This window comes from Argopecten irradians, chromosome 8 (genome assembly GCF_041381155.1).
Source record: "Argopecten irradians isolate NY chromosome 8, Ai_NY, whole genome shotgun sequence".
Lineage (NCBI taxonomy): Eukaryota > Metazoa > Mollusca > Bivalvia > Pectinida > Pectinidae > Argopecten > Argopecten irradians.
Genome location: NC_091141.1, coordinates 12,271,422 through 12,283,057, shown reverse-complemented (window position 1 = coordinate 12,283,057; position 11,636 = coordinate 12,271,422). Strand labels below are relative to the sequence as shown.

The 11,636-nt window shown below is 38.6% G+C and overlaps 1 pseudogene; it reads left to right on the top strand.

Moving 5' to 3' along the window:
- Positions 1-396: 396 nt before the first annotated feature.
- LOC138329382 (uncharacterized) overlaps positions 397-11,636 on the top strand; it is a 39,072-nt pseudogene continuing 27,832 nt past the window's right edge.

Below are 11,636 nucleotides of genomic sequence, written 5' to 3'. Positions count from 1 at the left end.
GTGTTAAACTAGTTGACCAACTTATTAGTTAATTGTTATCGAATAGGTATGGGTATGGTAGGGACTACGTGGAATGTTCTGGAAGGAATGACAGGACATCACGTAGTCCACACACCTGTTTAACTGCGCAGTGTAGTTTGTGCAAAATGTGCATATTACAGGCAGTTCTGTCCAGCCTCAACCAAGTCCAGTCAGAAAATCAAAACATTTATATTTTGTTAAGCCTGCATCAGGCGCCGGTAAGGCTGTATTCTGAATTAAAATTAGTAAATTTTGACAGTTTGTGATGAGCTGGGTAACCTTTGGGGCAAGCATTGTCCCAACGGCATGTGCACAAGTCACGTACCCAATCATTATAAATAGAGGGCCGCAATAGGCCCCAGTCAGACGGAAACTAGACGAACATTAGACGGAAACTAGACGGACATTAGACGGAAGTAAGACTGAGACTGGGTACTTCCGCCTCACATACACCTACGTCACCGCCTCCTCTAGGGCCACCTATGAGAGAGAGAGAAAGTGAGAACTCTTGTCTACACTTTGAATAAAAGACGTCAACAAGCTTCTGCCCTACTCCTTGTCGTCATTTCGACCAACACAGCCATCCATAGGACGACAAGGTGGGGTAAGGGGTTATGTTATTTGGTGCTGCATGACCGGGCTCTACAATATAAAGAAGAAAAGAAAGAACCTGAAGACGAAGAAACAGACGGCTAAAGGTTAGCGAAATTTCTCTACTTTGATTAGTACCTCTAGTAGCTGACCGTTTTTAATGTTGCTTATTTATTTAGTAGTATAATTTGGTTAGGGGAAAACTAGGTACTGTCAGTATACATATTTTTGGCAATATTTAAAAACCAAATGATGTCTCTCAATTTAAATGTAGACATGGCCCAATTAACTGAGCGTATGGCAGGTCTAACACAGAAAGAATAAAATCAAAATATGCCCCCAGATCAGAATATTGCTCAGGACGATAGTGAGGTAGTGTTCAGAAACATGGCACAACATTTTAAGAACTTCTCTGCGGCTATGACAGCGCAGGGATTTTTCCAGGTCGTTAGGTCATTTGAGGGTGACCCCACTAAATTCAAGACCTGGATAAAAGAAATAGAAAAATACGCGAAATTAGTAGGGCTAGATGACAAGGCAATCCCTAATATAGCGTATCAAACAATTGTAGGTTCAGTAGGGGATTTTATCAAACGATATTTAGACGATTTAGAGGGAGATCTGTCTTGGGAGGACCTTAAGAAACTCCTCAAACAAAGATTCGCTGACATAACAGATTCGCATCAAGCTATGGCCTTATTACGTATAACGATACAGAAACAGGACGAAAGCGTCCAGATATACGCTGAACGACTCCTGCAAGTAGCAGAAGACGCGTATCCTGATGCCCAGGAATGTGAAAAGGGAATTGTTCAAAGACAATTAGTTAACGCCTTTTGTGATGGGTTGTATTTCGACTATGTTAAGATGAAGGTTATGCGCGAGGACCCAGACACATTAGAGAGGGCGGTACATATAGCTATGCGTGAACAGAACCTTAGGAAAAGGTTCAATCTAAGACAAGACATGAATAATGACAATGACATGGTCTGAAGGCCAAGAAAGGAACATGTATATGATCCTCAGGTAGCACCTACGCAAGACACATACTTTAACCTTAGACATAACGAAACTAACACGAGGCGAGAAGTACCAATGGACATTGACCACACCAGACAGAGACAGTGTTATAAATGTAAACAAAACAAAATCATAAGACATAGACCACGATCAGTTCAAGACAGAAATAGTTTTAGGGAAACACAGAGACAGACACCCCTTAATAGAGCCCCTAGAAATAGGTATTCAGACAATAGCAGACATCAGAACCAAACCCAAAATAGGTCGTATAGTACAGGTAACAGAGTGCAAACTCAGAACCCCCCACAAGTGCAGTCATTAGGTCGAAAGAAACAAAGATCACAATTCAGATGTTTGCAATGTAATGAAGAAGGTCACATAAGGAAGAACTGTCCCCAATTAAATAGAAGAGGTAGGCCGTTAAACTAAAGACCTCGCTTCATAAGGAAACCGATGGGGCGAGGTTGAAAAGAAATAAGAAGCATGTGTCTAAGAAAATAAAAATGTCAGGTAACCCAAGTACAACTGTGATAAAAATAGGTAAACAAAAATTAAGAGTTCTCTTAGACACAGGTGTTGAGGTTTCCATAATCAGCAATAGGATTTTTAAGATGTTACCGAATAAACCACGACTAAGAAAAGAAAGCATGACTCTCCAATCCGTCAGCAGTACACCGCTCAAGGTAATAGGTTTAGCAGACATTTCATTTCAAATAAGACATTTGACCTTATGACATAAATTTTATGTTGTTGATGGCATGAACAGAAACTGTATCCTTGGTTTAGATTTTCTTAAACAAAATGGCGTTATAATGTATTTTGACCTTGCATGTATGCGTATAGGTAAGACCTATGTTCAATTAGAGGAAGACATACATATTACCTCAATAATAAGGACCACCCACAAGACATTGTTAAGACCGCAAACAGCAACGGTATGTCAGGTAAGACTCCCAAGGACTTTTAAGATACCAGGATCAAAGCTCTTAGAGATATCACCAATTGACACTTGTATATACGATGAACCTGGTTTGACCTTAATAAACGGTGTAACAAAAGTCACGAACCCTCGCAAGATACCTATCTTGATACTTAACCAAACAAACAGGACGATTAAGCTAAAACGAGGAAGTGTAGTAGGCAAAGCACAGGCCTTAGAAGACAAAGACATTTCTAGTATAACTGCGACAAAAGACGATGACAAAGACGAAGAACTTTAAGGAGGTAGATGTACCAGACGAGTACAGTGCTGAGACACTAAAGATATTAAGAAGAAACAAGGATCTATTCGCCAAAAAAGATTCTCAGCTTGGACATACAAAAACAGTTAAGATGCATATAGAAACAGGAGATCACAAACCAATTAAGAACCGACCTTACAGGACACCCCTGAAGAAACGTCAAATAGTGAACGAGGCTATAGACGAGATGTTAAAGGCAAAGGTCATAGATAGGTCTAGAAGTCCCTGGAGTTTTGGCTTAGTGGTAGTTGATAAGAAAGATGGAAGTAAGAGAATGTGTGTAGATTTTAGGAGTTTAAGCAAGATTGTTACCCCGATGTCAGTACCCCTTCCTTTGATAGATGACATTTTGACCCTCCTAGGACAATCAAGACATTTCAGTACATTAGATTTGAAAAGTGGATATTGGCAAGTAGAACTCGACGAGGAAAGTAAACAAAAGACAGCTTTTGCCTGTCACAAAGGACTATTCCAGTTCAACAGAATGCCTTTCGGACTAAGTAACGCCCCTGCTGTCTTCCAATAACTGATGAATATTGTCTTACAAGGATGCGAACAATTCGCCACGGCTTACCTTGATGATGTCATAATTTACAGTAAGACAGCCGAAGAACACCTGAAACACTTACAGATAGTCTTCAACAAGTTAAGACAACATGGACTCAAACTAAAGCTTAAGAAATGCACTTTCTTCAATAAAGAGACAGAATATCTTGGCTTTATGATTACGGACAAAGGTGTTAAGCCGGACCAAAAGAAAGTTGAAGCTTTTAGGGCCTTACCAACCCCTACTTGTGTGAGAGATGTAAGAGCATTCATTGGAATGTGCGACGAGGAAAGTAAACAAAAGACAGCTTTTGCCTGTCACTAAGGACTATTCCAGTTCAACAGAATGCCTTTCGGACTAAGTAACGCCCCTGCTGTCTTCCAAAAATTGATGAATATTGTCTTACAAGGATGCGAACAATTCGCCACGGCTTACCTTGATGATGTCATAATTTACAGTAGGACAGCCGAAGAACACCTGAAACACTTACAGATAGTCTTCAACAAGTTAAGACAACATGGACTCAAACTAAAGCTTAAGAAATGCACTTTCTTCAAGAAAGAGACAGAATATCTTGGCTTTATGATTACGGAAAAAGGTGTAAAGCCGGACCAAAAGAAAGTTGATGCTACTTGCGTGAGATATAAGAGCATTCATTGGAATGTGCGGTTACTACAGGAAGCAAATCCCCAACTTCTCAAAAATAACGGAATGTCTTACAGAACTAACCAAAAAGTATGCTAGGTTCAAATGGACTGAAGAATGTCAGAAGTCATTTGACTATCTTAAAGAAAGTCTTACAGTAGTACCTCTACTAGCATACCCAAACCCAAGCCAACCATATGTGCTTTATACAGATGCATCAGACAAATGCATAATTGTAAGGTAGAATATATTGAAGGTAGATTTAATTGTTGCGCGGACTTACTATCGAGACTACCAACAGATACAGCAGAAGAAGCTGAGGATAAGCAAGGAGAAACCCAGGAAACTAAAGACATTCATGATGTCTTGGACGTAGATGACAGAGCCTTAGAGATTGGAGCTCTCAACTCTAACAAGTTTAAGCCAAGAGACTTTGTCAGTAGTACAGTTGATACTCCAGACGATATTGTTAAACCTCATATGGATCTCCCTAAAGACATAGACATGAGAAAAACTCAAGACAATGACGAAGACATATCAAAGCTGAAACTTAGACTTTGTAATGGACAAGCAACCAAGAGTGAGGAGGAGCGCTTCTTGGTTGTAGATAACTTAGTGTATTATTTGTCAAACGCGGAATCAGATGACCCGGTCTTGAGACTTTACATTCCGAATGAACTTGAAGGAATGGTGATAAGACAGTATCATGATTTCCTAGGTCATATGGCAGTTGACAAAACATATGACGTAATAAGAAAGAAGTATTGTTTTCCTTTGTTATACAAGAAGGTTCACCAACACATTGAAAAATGTGTGACTTGTCAGACAAGAAGTCATAGTAACCCTCATCCTCCTCTTCAAGACAGCTAGATACCCCCATACCCTTTTGCTAAGGTAGCAATGGATTTGTCAGGCCCTTACCCCCAGACATTATCAGGTAACAAATACATCGTGTCGTTCATAGATGTTTACTCTGGCTTTCCGGAAGCATTTCCAGTCCCTTACAAATCAGCAGCAAACTTTGTACATCTTATCTTGGAAGAACTATTCCCAAGATATGGTAGCGTATTAGAACTAGTTACAGATAACGGTTCAGAGAATATCGCTAGATCAGTAAAGGAGACACTAGAAGCATTGAATATCCACCATGTTACCACTTCTTATTATTGCCCCAAGTCAAATGGAAAGGTGGAGAGATTTCATAGAACGATGGTAGATATTTTGGCCAAGAAGATCAAAGAAAACGTTAACACGTGGGATCTTTTCTTGAACCAAGTCTTGGCCACAGTAAGATTTCATACCAGTGAGGTGACGAAAGCATCACCTTCCCTGCTTTATAACCGCGATGTAGTACTCCCCTTGGACACAATCTTAAAGCCAAGACGGTGGTATGCCGGTGAAGAGTTACACAAGATCGCCTTAGAGCAGCAGCATAAGTCCTTTGTTCTAGTGCATAGACACATGAAACAAGCGAAGAAGAAACAGAAGAAACTCGCTGATATGAACTGTAAAGACGAGGATCTTAAGACAGGAGATCCGGTTTACATAAGAAACCATAAGCGTACCTCAAAACTGGACAATAAATGGACACCTTACTATAGGATTATAGAGCAAACTGGACCAGTAAGTTTTAAGGTAAGAAACCAGCTAACAGGTGAAGTCACAAAGACACACGCGAGGCATTTACGATAAGCAAATGTTGATGAATGGGAGTTGCACAAAGATAATATAGGTCGACCTTTAAGGAAATCGACATATGTAGTTCCCCCTGAGAGTAGTTCAGAGGAGTCAGAGGAGGAAACATCCGTAAAAAGAGTCATAAGATATAGAAGACAAGAAAGGTCAGATTCGGACTCTGAGGATGATATTCCGTTAATGGAGCTAAGACAAAGGCTCCGGACCCGAGAATTGGACAAAGCTAGTCCTATTGATTCAGATGATGAACTTATACCCTTATCACAAATGAAAGGTAAGTTAAATGAAAACAATAACGCTGACACTCAGACAGATGACGATGATGATGATGATGATTTTGTAGATGCGTCTGAGACTGTTGGTACTGCTGATGACATGGAGATTGATGCGATAAATAAATTAGCAAATGAAGTTACGCCCCAAATCTCTACCGCAGTAGATAAAACATGTCAAGATGATAGGCTCCACAATAGAAAAGATGTAGATTCTAAGAATCAGATAAAGAAAGTTAAGAGAAATATATCAAGAGACTCAGAGGACAATTCAGAGCTATTTAAAAAATGCCTGAAATATTTTCTTCGTGATCAATAATGAGATTCATTAGTGAATCGTTTGTTATCGTTTCAGAAAACGAAATATAAGGCTCCGTAAAAAAAACCCTTATAGTTTGTAGCTTTTGTTCTTAATCTAAATCCTTACGAGGAAGTTCTTAGAAAGTTAGATTAAGTCTTAATCTAAATCCTTACGAGGAAGTTCTTAGAAAGTTAGATTTCTATCAGAAATAACCAAAAGCATTCTAGTCAATAAAACATCATGAAACATCTAGGACGAGATTAGGTCTTAATAACAACCTTATAATACTGAACCATGAAGTTGAAAATTTAAGAAATATACCGATATTAAGACACTACATCAAGCCAGAACTAAAAGAGCTTTAATTCCTATAATCGGTAAAGCATTGAACTTTCTGTTTGGTACTTTAGATGAAGGTGATATTAATACAATCAAAACTAACGTAAACCTCTTAAGACATAATCAGGTCAATCTTCAGCATGCAGTAAGAGAAAGCTTAACAAACTTTATGCTTCATCTTAATAATTTGAAACTTCAGATCAATACATTTTTGTATGCTATCTTTAGGACATTTAAGCCCTTCAGTCATTTCACCCCTAGACTTGTACAAACTCCTTACTGAAGTAGAAAGCAAGCTTGATCCAGGTGTTAGAGTGTACCTTTTGACCCGGAAACTGACCTTTGGAAATTATGAGACAGTAACTTGTACGACACTTATTAGTACTGATAGCCTTATTGTAGTTATTTCCATTCCATTAATAGACATGATTGGCAAGTTTGCTGTGTACCGAGCACATAACCTTCCTCTTCCGTACCTTGGATCGAATCAAACAAATACTATGGCGACTTATAAATTAGAAGCAGAACCTCTTGCAATCAATGAAGCGAAAACACAATTGGTTACAATGACAATTGAGGAGATGAATCAATGTGTAAATAGCGTTAAAAACTACTGCAGGTTTCGTAGTTTAATGTATACTTTAATGGGAAATAAGAAATGTATTGTTAATCTTTTTATGAATTGGACCAATAATTTAGTTAATTTTTGTATTACAGTAGTCGAATACAAACACTTCCCCTATGGCCCAGTATTTCACCAATGGCCAATGGATAGTTGCCCACGATAGATCCTTGAGCTTTACACTGAAAGGCCCCTATAGAACCAAATCTGGTACTGTGGTGACCAGATACCCTATTGACACCTTATCCCTTGCGGAAGGTTGTTCTGCATCAAATGAATATATGACCTTGCCCTCATATTATCATTCAGAGAGTAAATATAACCTAACAGATCATTTTCAACAGGTGATTTCAAATTATTATTTAGGCTCTATTGAACTCTGGAAACCAATGACCCAAAGACTACCAAATGTAAAAAAAAACATTAAGATACCCCATAAACTTAAGCCTATAAAGGAAATCCCCATTGATGAGTTGATAAATGAACTTGACAATTCATTTGATCTTGAACCTATGGAATCTGATTTGCCCCTCTCGACCTACTTGTCGATAGTAGGTGTGGTAGTAGTTGTTGTTGTAGTGATATATTTATGTCGTAGGAGAATTAGGGATAAATGTCAGAAATGTAGGTTAGGTAAATGGTCAGTGAAAAGGGGAAAGTCGGAGTCGAGTGCTTCGCAAGCCTCAAGACCCATGCAAAGACAAAAGTAACCAATCCACAGAAGACATGACAGCTTTAGAAGAATTGATGACAACATACATCAAGGAACTCATCCACCAGGAACAAGAAAACACAGAAAAACCTACACTGATGTCAGGAAATTACCCAGAGGGCGTTGAACTCGCCGAGGCAGATGTAACTGTCCCATCAGGAAGTGGAGGAATTGAATCTGGTAAACAAGACTGCCTTACAACCCGAGTACGAAGTGTAATATACCCAGACTTGAGAAAAGAGCTCAGTCTTCCATAGACAGATATAAAGTAACGTCTTGGTCGTAACAAGACAATGTCTAAATGTGGAGAAGAAAATGATAATGACCCGGTGAAACATTATGCCGTGATATTTAACGTCTTGATGATTAAAGAGACTTACGAGACAAAGATACACATCTAATGTCTCGGTTATTACAAGACAATAAGGAAACGTCTTGGTGTTAACAAGACCATCTCTTGTCTAGATATTAACGTTAATTAATTAAAAAAAATCACAGTGTCTTAATGCGGATAAGACAAAATGTGACCTCTTCAAGAACCGTGGTGGATGACGGACCTAAGAACATAAAGAAGCTCTGAACATAACTAAATAAGCAGCAACTGTGGAGATAAACTGTGGATTTTTATATATGAGCAGCCATATTATTGCGAATGATTTTTAACGATGAAGTTACCATGGAACTGTGTGACTGTTAAATAGGTTCAAACTAAAATGGACGTGACTGTGAAATAATATTACTGATTTTCAACGACGGAGTAACCATGGAACTGTGTGACTGTTAAATATGTTCGAACTGGAACTGTGTGACTGTTAAATATGTTCGAACTACAATGGAAGTGACTGTTAAATATGTTCGAACTACAATGGAAGTGACTGTGAAATATGTTTGAACTACAATGGACGGACTGTGAAATATAATTACTGGTCAACTTTATGATGTTGTGACCATAGAACTGTGACTGTAAATAAGACTTTATATTGCATGAATATATTAAAGAGATGTTTAGAGTATAACGTCCAAGATAATTACAATATGGGTATGTACATATTGTGCATTAAGGTAAAGAGTTGTAACGTTTAATAGGATAACTTCGCGATAATTAAAAAAAATACTGCATGATGCATGCGAATGAAAGAAGGTTGAAAGGAAAAATGAATGAAATGGCCGTTAGTTACTATTTAGGATTTTTATTTTAAAGGAGGCGGTGGTAAATTGAAATGTTAATAATACTTGATACTTTGCTTTAAGAAATATGTAAGCCATTCTGAGAAATGCCTTACATATTGTCTTGTTTGAAGAAAGGGGCGATTGTAACCCTATAGAGGTAGGCAGGCTAGTAGCCTTGCTTAAGCCCCAATAATATTATTGGTGATAGATGATTGTAACCCTATAGAGATAGACAGGCTAGTAGCCCTGCTGAAGTCCCCATGAATATCATTAATAGATATAATATTTGAATATTCCCGCTAGGTAAACAGGAAGTGGGGTACCTGTTGAACCTTGACAGAAGTTGTCATATAAGCCGTGTATAATTGTGGATCGCGGGGCTGAGTTAGATTATAGTGTATTTTATAAGAGTACAAGTATTGGTTATTTAATAACAACCATATATATGTTTATTAGGCTGTGTTTAATATTGTGGTGTATATAATGTTGCTTAGACCTAGTACCGATGTGTAGTATATTTAAAGGTCAGTAACGCAGAATCGTTTACTCATGTTTGCAGCCAGAGTTAGGTTGTTGTTTTAAGGCATGGCCAAACTAGGTGACCGAAATCTCAGTAAATTGTTACGGCACCTACTTAGTAGCGACTACGTATGATGTTCTGGAAAGCATGACAGGACATCGCACGGTCTATGCACGTGTTAAACTAGTTGACCAACTTATTAGTTTATTGTTATCGAACAGGTATGGGTATGGTAGGGACTACGTGGAATGTTCTGGAAGGAATGACAGGACATCACGTAGTCCACACACCTGTTTAACTGCGCAGTATAGTTTGTGCAAAATGTGCATATTACAGGCGGTTCTGTCCAGCCTCAACCAAGTCCAGTCAGAAAATCAAAACATTTATATTTTGTTAAGCCTGCATCAGGCGCCGGTAAGGCTGTATTCTGAATTAAAATTAGTAAACTTTGACAGTTTGTGATGAGCTGGGTAACCTTTGGGGCAAGCATTTTCCCAACGGCACGTGCACCAATCACATACCAAATCATTATGAATAGAGGGCCGCAATAGGCCCCAGTCAGACGGAAACTAGACGAACATTAGACGGGAACTAGACGGACATTAGACGGGAATAAGACTGAGACTGGGTACTTCCGCCTCACATACACCTACGTCACCGCCTCCTCTAGGGCCACCTATGAGAGAGAGAGAAAGTGAGAACTCTTGTCTACACTTTGAATAAAAGCCGTCAACAAGCTTCTACCCTACTCCTTGTCGTCATTTCGACCAACACAGCAATCCATAGGACGATATATATTTCCATATTGCAGAGTTATCTACCCTTCCGGAAAGGTATTGACTGTGATGTGTTTGCGAACGTAACTACATGCTTTTCAGACAATACGGCGCAAATTTTGTTCACAAAATGATGAAGTCACAGTAGATACCTACCCGCAAGGGAGGTTACTCTGTAACAGGCAAAGATGGAATAATGACCGTCGATTCCCACCTCAATACTGAACTTTCTTATCACATCATTGTCATATGCGTTCATTTTATAATGGAGACTCGTATTCCGTCTTTGCATAGTACTGCGTAGTGAATACAAACCACTTATATTTACACTTGCTAGGCTTGGTCTCTATACGCTAATACTAGCCGATTTTGTTTACCGTAACTGCATGGTAACATTGAACTTTGAACTTGCGTAAGGAAATGTTCTGTGCAACGTAAACGGACTACTTTTTTTAAAAAGAAACACATGGCTTTGTTTACATTTTGACGCAACATTACGTGTATATTGTTGTTTTTCATAAAATTTTGGAAAAATGTAAACTATACATGTTTTATATTTATATATGATTCAAACAATTTTTAAATTAACAATTGTATAAAGAAACGGAAAAATATCCCGGCTGGGGCGACGTGCTTTCATTTTTGTTAAAAATGATGGGTGTCAATTGTAAACATTACCTCTGTGCCTATGTTCGTCCTACGATCGAGCCTTTGGGGTGGACGGGTGTGAGACCCTCTGATAGAGGTCAGTTATAAACATATCCTCTTGTCTTTGTTCTTTGAGTATTTAATCATGTGTATTATAAAACATGCACCGCTAATAATTCACGTGTTGACAGTTCCGCGTCACCACAAATACATTGTATCCATCGAACACAAGTGAATTTGTTTCATCTATCGATGGCGATATGGATCTAAGCGTAGATTATATAATCACATGGCTCCCAAGGATGTAATATCGTCAAGTCAGACGACATCTCAAACACATTGAGCTACTTGAAAATCGGTGTTTTGACAACTTCGGCAAACTAAAGTGTGTAAGCGTGCGTCAGCTTCGCCTCGCTGCACAATAACGGTCACCGAGTTCACACATGTGGCCGTGTACAAATTCTTTATGTTATTATGCTATATATTAACTTTTAGCAAAATTGAATATATATTTAA